Consider the following 10,733-nt stretch of genomic DNA (forward strand, 5'->3'; position numbering starts at 1 on the left):
TGTCATGCCATTATACTCAACTTGAATTAGTGTCTAATTTTTACTGCTTTTCTTAATACTTAGTTTCTTGCTCTGCTTGTCTATTAAGGAGAGGACAAAAAAAATCATGTTCTATTATATTTATGAAAAAGTCCCAATAATTTGTTGCTTAGATAGTTAAAATGATTTTTCTTTAAAATTTTGGGATTTAAGACATTTCATTACTTTATTGAACATGTGTGTACACATTTAACAGTCAATTTCAGAGTAGTTTAAATAATCTTCCACTCTTCTCATCATTGTGTAACTTATGAGTAGAATATCTTCCTATGCTTGGGCAAATTGCTGTACTCCTCCTAGGCTTGAATAGACTCCCTATAGTTAATTGTTTAAGCTTTCATTATCATGAAACATCTTTGAGTGTTCCTTTGAACCTTTGGCTGAAGTCACCTCTGCTATACCATTTTCATCCCTTTGGTCATAACTAGAGTCTTCATTTTTTAAAACAAATTTTTCTTGCCTGAATCCCTCTTTTTATGCATGTAGAATCAATCTCTCTTCTGGAAGGTGGCAATATCAACATTCTCTTGACACTATATGTAGTTCTCTTTCAATAGTATCAATTTTCTTTCCCTTTGTTTAACATTTAACTTACTTGGTCAAATGCATTTTTTAACTATCCATTTTTTTGTGAAATGTTACTTGAGTTTATCAGTTGGAGACGAAAAGGCAACTCAAATATATGCTTGCTGTCTAAATAAACAGACAAAAGATGCACAGTCACTATGGCCATAAGACTATGGAATACATGATAGTCAATGATCATAATCAATAGGCTGCTTAAGGAGTAATTCGTGAGCAAAAGGTTAGTTGTATAGTTTTAGCGTATTTGATTAATCACTGTTAATTCACCTTGATAACAAATTTCAACCACACCTTTGGAATCTGATTTTAAAGAAAGGTGATAAGTAAAATTTGTGAAACTCAGCACTGTATAAAGTAAATGAAGTAAGTTTATCATTTATATCTGGAATACAAATAATTTCAAAAACATAAGTAAACATTTTTTTTTTATGTTTGCTACCTGCAGTGAAAATTACCCACAAACAATAACATCTAGCCAAAAAGGACGTTTTGTGGGCAGTATATATTTCCTTTGGTCTATAATTATGTCCATCTCAAATATATTATTCTGTGAATTTCAAATGATTTGAAGTATAAATCATCTTGACTTTTAAGTAAAGTTCCTTTTGTTATTTTAATTGTTCTTAGGAATTTTGAACTGCCTGGTATATTCATTTTCCAAGGACAGTCTACTCACACAAAGTATAGAAATGGCAGTGAGTCATCAAGCTAATGTCAGATTGGAAAATGTTTAACAGTAAGCTGGTGGCATGTGGATATCAAATATAGGCCCAAGCAAGGCAAGAATGAAGGAGCATGGCAGGATCAGGACAGCAAAATGTTAGCTCCGAAGCACAAGCCTGTTAGAGACAAGCAGGTTTGACAAGGGTTCTCAGTCCTGCATATCCCCACAATTTACTGTGTAACCTCTGTTTCACTCATACACTGTTTTTTTTTGTTTGTTTGTTTTGTTTTTGTTGTTGTTGTTGTTGTTGTTTTTCTACTTTCTAAATGTCCTGTGGAGAACATTGCCACTGTGGCTTTTCAGACCCATAAAACAGAGTGCTTTATCTTCTATTGATTCAGTTCAGGAGAAGAAGTTTCTAAGAGAGCCCTTACAAAGATAAATATATTTAAGAAGGTGAGGTAAAATCTTGTTCTCTGGTTGGATTTTTTAATGGGCTCCACAATCTGGGGAAACATAATTCTTACCAGATATTGATGTGGAAACCCTGAATTTGAGGAAAGATTTAAAAAGAAACCAGGGCCTCCTCCTCCCAAGATGTAAGGTTGAAAGAAAGGGCCCATGTGCTCCACTTCTGGTTTAGGTTCCAGGACCTTGGTTGGGTCAAGCAGATCCTTATCTTCTGTGTTTGGACTTCCCCTGCATGGACACCCACTTCAGGCTCCAACAGCAAAGGTCAGATGAAGGTTGTCTTCTCTAAGGGTCACTGTCCTCAGACCACTGGGGCTTTGGGAGTCTGCCACAACTCTGGGGAAATATTTATCACTCTGGCTGTTCTGCAACACCCCTGTCTGACTACCATGACCCCTAAAGCCAATTTATACTATCTTCAAAGCTATACAGAGTGCTTCCTTTTGTATAATTTTGTCTATATTCTGTATTGGTAATATTTTTAAGAATATGGCAGTATGAAAATGAATGTTGGAATCTTTCTGATACCTCTGGTCATTGGTGCCAAGTTCTGCTCCCTCACTGTTGAAGTTTGAACATTAGAGAAACATGCCTACAAGCATGTAAAGCAGGGTTTTCTTAAAAAGGGTAACACAGACTTCTAGGTGAAGGGAGAAGGGGCCCATAGCTGGTATCCTGGTATCCCTAGAAGCTAGGCATTCTGCCCTTTTTTATATGTCCTTGGCCTCCTTTGTTCTCCTGCTCTCTTCAGCTCATCTCTCTCCTTCCTGATATATGACTAGGCCCAGGAATGCTTGGTGGAAAACAGGTGGGCTGAAGGGGGAAGGGCAGGATGGAGTAGCCAAGAACACACTAACAACCTTATAGCTCCCTGTAGTGAGAGGCAATTCCTGGGACAGGTTACCTTGGCAACAGGTTGGAGCAGGGGCAGGTTCTTGATAAGGGTGGTAGAAGGGCTCTGAAGGAATTAACATTTCAATCCCTCATGGGACAGTCTCCAGCTTCCCAGACTCACTTAAAATTGGCCTCCTTGATCTGACCTGACTCCATTTACTTATCTATAGTGACTGCCAGTCTAATTCTGGCTTCAGTTCCACTCCTTTGTCTTAGTTTAGAAATAGCTTTCATTAGTTGGTTGATTATATTCTGTTGAGTGAAATAGTATGCACTTGCTTTCCTTTTTTGGTAGAGATATTTATCCCTTTTTTATTATGTTGATTTCTAACTACTACTTATCTTATTTATTTAGCCTTTATCTTTTAGATGTGATACATTTTTAAAGTGTGCCATTTAAATGTTTACATTTTTTGCTTTTTTTTTTAACTATTTGTTATGTAGACACATTTATCTTTCTAGTTTTTGTGGCATCCTTAGTAATATACTCTCAAATTGAATTTATAAAGATAGCTATCAAATTGGAGTAAAATTTAAGTAAAATGTAGCATTATGATAAAAGTAATGATAAATATTTTCATTACTGTGACTATGTCCACATACATAATAACATCATTTACAATGACAAATCTTCTAATGGTATTGATTTTTATCTTTCATTAATATCACACATTGGTTCTATTTCTTTCCATATTTTGATTTTTTTAATTGATTTGTCTTCCTCTGTTACTGGTATAATGTTTCAATTATTATACTCTTCTATCATACTCTATTATCTAGTGGTAGATCCTCTTCTTTATCTCTCTTTTCTTGAACTTCCATGGTTATATGCATTTTGGCACATTTAGAATGAGTCCCTAAAAAAATAATATTATTTTACTCAATTTGTCAGGTTAATTTTAGAATTATCTTGTTAACTGCTTCTTCCCCCAAACACATATTTGCTCATTTTTGTTGCATTGGCTTTAAAATAATTGAAAATAAACTTATAATTTTATTACATGAATTATCATTTTTAAAGACATGTAATGCCAGATATTTATTCAGCTCCCTTATATTTCCTTCTGTTATATCACCTTCACATGTGTCCTTTTTGTTTCTGATAATAATACATGAATATTTACAAACACCATAGAATAAATTTATATATAGACAGAAGCCCTAAACACAGTCAACGGTTCTCAGTAAGCATATTTATATTTGTCTTTGGGAGGGAAGCAATGGCCATGGAGTCTGTGTTCATGTCCTTTAGGAAGTAATGGGGAACTCAGAAGTACAGGAAAGAAAAGGCCAAAGCTACACAGAGAACTCAGCAAACTCAAAAAATGCATTCACAGAACAATTACATTTACCAACTGAATTGCAAAAATCTACCACACATAGAATTCAAGGAACACAAGTTAAGTTAAAATTTGAAATATTGTATCTAATTTTATAAAATCTGAAGAACTTAAAGAAAACATCTATATTGTCTGATTGCAAAAAATATTCAATGGCAATTTTGTTTTTAAATAAAAGGTATTATAAAATTGTATAGTTTGGTTAAATAAATTATAGGGTAGGTGTATATTTAAAAATTAGGTGATTTTTAATAGGTATGACTTTAATTAAACAGACTCAGGATTTAAACTGCCCAACTTCAAATTCTCACTTCAAATTTACTGTGAGTACTCCATGAGTTCTTATCCTGTGACTCAGCATGTTCGTTAACAAAAGAGAAAATGAAAGACAAATAATTTCTGTAAGAGAACAAAATTTATTTATTTAGCATTAAAGCCTGGGCCTGAATTTCCAAGTGTTACAGAAAACATCTTTTGTGCATGCTTCACATGCCCATATTTTAATGTCTAATTCTTTTCAATACATAATGAACAAAATTATTCACATCATAATAGAAACAAAATGCAAATCACTGCTGTGCTTGACAATTCTTGGGACCATAGAATGAGATGGAAATGTGTGTTATCTTACGTTCACACTATTCTCTGTGGAATAACTCAAGTTAACTTGAGAATGAAAGGAAGAAGGAGGAAAAATAATTCAATGGTCAATGGATTTTCGAGAGGTGATAATCAGAACTCAGCTAAATACAGTGGAGCTGCTCAGGCAGGATGAAAAAATGTGAAAAACTATTCAAAACACTTCTGCCCACATGAATGGTCAGCATAAAGAAAATATTAATAGGGATGCATGTGATGTACTATAATTGCCTTTCTAAAATTTTTATAGCATTAAATATGATTTTGAATTATTTCTAAAGATGGCATTGAAGTATGTTCTTTATTTAAAAATGCACATCTTTATAATAATTCTTTTATTTTCTTCTCAGTGGTTCTTTTCCATGTTGTTTTTTTTTTTTTCATGTAAATTGCTGGCTGCCTATTATTTGTTGTTGTAGTTATTTCCCTTCTTCCTTGCTTCTATGTACTCTTTTGTTGAACATTTCTACCAAAAAAAAAAGAATATTAATATCTTTTATTTTAGCCATTCCTTTCCATTTTTATTTTAAGTACTTGCATTTTTTTTATAGTATCAGCTTAAATAGACCAGTTTTAAATTTTAAAAAAGTCATAATAAGTAAGTTTATATATTTTTTTGTTATTTTAAAGAAAACTCTGTGCTTGGAGATAGGATATTTTTTCTGATGTTGTCATTTGTTTTTAAGATTAATTGATGTGTTTTAGTCTTGGCATTCTTCCCAAAATTAGATTTTGGAAGGTTTTTTTTTTTTTTCCTTTTTTATTAGAAAAAATACAATGATGTTTTCTCTTAAGGGAAAAGTAATTTTAAATTCATTTGCTGGTAAAGTATATATACAATGCAATTTGATAAGTTAAAATAGGGAAGAACAAATACATTTTTCACTTAATAGTATAGTATCACTATGATGCAACCTATACTCTAAACTGCTTTAAATATTCTTTCTTATAAATCATACAACTCTTAGAGTTAAGCAATCACATTTTACTCCATTTTATATAAAAGGAAACTTACATTTTAAAAGCCTGAGTAGCCAATACAAGGTCACACACCTGGCATGTGGATTATCCCAAGTAATCCTGCTCCAGAAAAAGGAACTTATTATTATAATAATGTGTTATTTTTATTAGCAGGTCTATATTCCTTAATATCTAAAAAGATAAAATGTTTATAATTGGGCATATTTAGAATGAGTCCCTAAGAAATAATATTATTTATTGAAAATTTTCAGTGCTAGAATTATTTTCACTATACTTAATTACATTTCATAAATTTGATAATTCAATCTTCATATTCATAACATTGATGCTATTTCTATTCACGGTTTTTTAGATTAAACACTGGTGGCTCAACCAGATTAAATATTGGCACATAAATTGCAAGTGGAGATGCCATCGAGGATTCTAATGTAGGAAATCTGAGTATACACGTGATAATTGTTAAACATGGAAGCCAATTTTGCTTTTCTCAGTTATATTGGCTTGTTTTTCATTGGTTCAGATGTGAATGAACAAGACAGGTGCTTGAACCCAGATTTTTAAAAATATTTTAACAGCTTTATCACCATATACTTGATACAAAAAGCACTGCACATTGTAATATGCACATTTTTTTATTTTTTTTAACAGTGGTTAACTGCCATTTACTTAAAAAAAATAGATTTTACTTTTCAGGGCTCTTGTCATTCAGAGCAAAATTGAGCAAAGAATAAAGAGATTTCCCATATTCCCTGCTCCACAAGTACACAGCCTGTCTCATAACAATATCCCCCACCACAGGGGTACCTTTGTTGCAATGAATGACCCACCATGGACACATCACTATTATCCAGAGTCCACAGTTTACATTAGGGTTTAGTCTTTTTTTTTAACTGATTTTTAAAAAATAAATGACAGTGGAATGCATTACAATTCATATCATTCATATACAATTTTTCATGACTCTGGTTGTATATAAAGTATGTTCACACCAATTTGTGTCTTTATACATATACTTTGGATAATGATGTCCATCACATTCTACCATCATTGCTAACCTCCTGCCCCCTCCCTCCCATCCCCTCACCCCTATGCTCTATCTAAACTATAAGTTTACATATGTGCAAACATCTATGAAAATATAATAATCAAAGTATCAGACATGTCCAAAACTTCCCCAGTTTCTTTGTGTCTCTTTTCTATACGCATGCATGTTTGTGTCTAAAGAATAATTAATATAAGAATTACCCTCAGCAAATTTTAAAATGCAACAGGTCACATGTTGTATAAGTACATAACTAGATTACTCACCTAGCATAACATAAACTTTATGAACATTGAACAAAAACAATGGGACGTTTTTCTCAATTAAGCATTTTCTACTAGGAGACATACCATAGAATTCTTAAATTATGTGGCAAAATAGGAGCAATAACTAACAAATTTCAAGTCTTGAAAAATGTTGCATGGATCCTTGAGACAAAAATTCATGGTGAGACTTTATAAAGAAAAAACAATTTCTGGATGCAAATATAATTTTTGTAACCCAATGCAAGCATACACATTGGCAATGTATATTCAGTGACACCTCAACATTTCTATAACATATGTGCAAACATGGGAATGTTATTTTACATCTGGAATTCCAAAGAATATAATTATTTAATCCTTAATTGAGATGTATATTCATCTGCATTGTTCCTTAATTTTTATTTTCCTCCTTTTTTTGTTTCAGCAAAATTAATATTCTTATTCTTGATATTTGAAGTCTGATATATAATGTCATAAAATTATCACTTACCATGGATAAAAATTTTTGAAAATAAAAAACATTATGTGTGAGTAATATGTTACATTCTTCCTAAGTAAATACTATTATAAATTTATACTTTTAACACATCTTTGGCTTTATTATTTATTTTGCTATCAATAATCAGAAATATTCTTAACTCTACAAAGGTTGTAAAAAATGCTTCAAATGTCATGATTGATGAAATTTGAATCCTATCACCAAAATTAAAAACATGGTTCTTCTTTGTTCTTACATGACTGAAGAAGTCTATAGTTTATATTTATCTGCTTTAACAATTATTTTATACTGTGATTTTTTTGTTTAAGTTTTAAAAAGTTGATATGGTTTAATGTAGGTATTTTTCTTTTTTAAAATTTTAATTTGTAATATGTGACAATATAATGCATTACAATTCATATTACACATATAGAGCATAATTTGTCATATCTCTGGTTGTACACAATGTAGAGTCACATCCTTCATGTCTTCATATATGTATTTAGAGTAATGATGACCTTTACATTCTGCTGTCTTTTCGACCCCTATGGCTCCTCCCTCCTGATCCCTTCCCTTTTGCCCTTTGCCCCATAGAGTGCTTGCCAAGCATGCAAGAGGACCTGGGTTCGATTTCGAGCAACACAAAAAAAAAAAAGAAAAGAAAAGAAAAACAAAGAAATGACTAATGTAGATATATATCAATCACATGAGAAATTTTTTAAAAGATTGAAATAAGCCTAAATGTTTCTCAATGCTAAAATATTCAGCTATATTTTTTAAATATATAACATATATGCATATTATATATATATATATATATATATATATATATATATGTGTGTGTGTGTGTGTGTGTGTGTGTGTGTGTGTATAAGCACATAATAATGACATTATGGGAATCCACCTCACTTGGCAAACTCCTGATAAATGTTATAAAACGTGTTTCTATAATCTTTATTACTTCTATTTCTCCTAAAGAAATCTATCATTATGTGACTGTTTTTGTGTATGAAAAAACAGTGAAAAAAATCTAGAGATAAAATATATATTTTTAAAAAGGCAGTTTAAATATATTTGTATTTAGATGTTAAGTTTACATATATATAATTTGATTTCTTTCAGTTATCAAGTGTGTATCATAGAGGGACATATTAGTTTTAGCACATGTTTCCCGAAGGAAATTGTGTATGTCCAATTAGTTTTAAAGCTGTTGCGGGAAACCATGAATCCTTGCTATTGAAAATATATATATATATATATATATATATATATATATATATATATATATGTTAATTTATTTCTGTGTAAAATAAACAGATGATTTTATAAATAATATTACCTTAAATTATTTCATTCATGTTTGAAGCATTACATGTTTAAAATTGTGATAATTCTTTTACAGAAAGTCTATAGCGTTAAGAAAACTCAAAGTATTCTACCGCCATAGATTTGCAACATGGGGAAATGTTTCAAAGAACTTCCTCAGTAATTTGTCCTGCAAAAGGGCAAAAATTATACATTTACATAATTTTCTACATTGCTGCCTTAAGCAAATCTATATGACAATGTCTCACATCTGTGAGTTTTGCTGAAAGCATTTTGAAATTCCATTTCAACACTGTAAATGTGTTGACCTTGAAAATGTAACAGAAAAATTCTGTTTTATAAGGATGAGAACTCAAAGGTGCTTCTATTCTTCTTAGACTAAAACCCCCAAATCTATAATTTTACTTTAGTCTACATTTCTTTGTCCATGTATAAGAACCGAAATTAAATTTGAACATGAGGGCCATTTTCTTTACTGCAGAAGTCTGGCTGGGCACAATTCAGGAGCCACTTGTCAAAAGAAACAAACTTTATTTTCAGAACACACACCGCACCACATAGCTCTTCAGGAAAACCCTCAGAGCCCAACTGCCACCACCAGCTTCCCACAAGCCTCTCACCTGCCCCCACTCCTCCTGCTCTTGAGGCCCATTGGCTGGGTCGTGTGGGCGGAGCCAAAAGAAGTCCCCCAATGAGCAGCTCCTGGTCTGAAAGGGCGGGAAACAGCCCAATGAGCATCACCACAGAGGAGACAATCAGTTGGCAGCTAGAAGTTTGCTGGGGCGCTGTGAGCCAATCATCAGCTGGCAGCTGGAAGTTTGCTGGGGCCCCTTCAGCTGTGGCTCTCAACACTTTACACCTATCAAATACTTCTAGAATGAATATGCTTTATAAATTTCTTAACCTTGAATTAGCTGTGATATATCATGGCTGTGTGTTCATATTTATTTTCAAAATGAAAAATACCTTCAAAGAATGCAAAAGCACATTATTGTATCTATATTGAAAAACACTTAAAATCATTCAGAACCATATTCTTCTAGAACTTTTATTTTTCCTATGTTCATATATGAATATACCATCAGTGAAACTCCACATCATATACAACCACAAAAATGGGATCTGAATTAAAATAATTATATTCCATGTATGTATATTGTGTCAAAAGACATTCTACTGTCATGTATATCTAAAAAGAACAAATAAAAATTTAAAATATAACTTTAAATTGAAATAGAAATACAACTTGATTTGTTTGTATATATTTAAAAACAAAAACTAAATATCTTTATACTAAACACTAAATCAATAAATCTACCAATGCTATGGTATAAACAGGAGAAAAGTGGAAGAAGGGCAACCATATGTTAAAAGAGAGATCAAGAAAAAAAAAAAAAAAAGAACAAATAGCTGGAAGCTGTGGCAGACACCTGTAATGCCAGCTAAGTGGGAGGCTGAGGTAGGAGCATCACAAGATTGAGATTAGCCTGGGTAACTTAAAAAAGATACTGTCTCAAAACAAAGGATCCTGAGATGTAATTCAGTGACAGAATGCTGGTCTAGCATATATAAGGCCCCAGATTATTCAATCCCTGGTACCACACAGACATACACACACAATAATAGAAAGGAGAGAGACAGAGACAGAAGAATGAGAATGAGAAGCCACATGCATCTTGGAACACAAATAACTCTCCAGTATTGTAAATGAAAATACTGTGCATGATAAAGTGATAATGAGAAATGCTACTCTGAGAATATTTATCAATCTCTTTTAGAAATGTTTTCTGTTGTTTGGAAATTTTGATATTCCAAATAGCAATATTTACATCATGAAAAAATAATTGAGGTCATTGAGTGGAAAAGAGATTAATTTAACATTTTAAGTAAATACGTAGTAAAAGAAGATTTAAGTTTATTCAGAGGGAAATCAGGGTTCAAGTTACAAGGTAGTGTCAGACATTTCTAAACATATCCGTGGAATGTGTGTGCTAATGTGGCTTCTTTC

This window comes from Marmota flaviventris, chromosome 8 (genome assembly GCF_047511675.1).
Source record: "Marmota flaviventris isolate mMarFla1 chromosome 8, mMarFla1.hap1, whole genome shotgun sequence".
Taxonomy (NCBI): domain Eukaryota; kingdom Metazoa; phylum Chordata; class Mammalia; order Rodentia; family Sciuridae; genus Marmota; species Marmota flaviventris.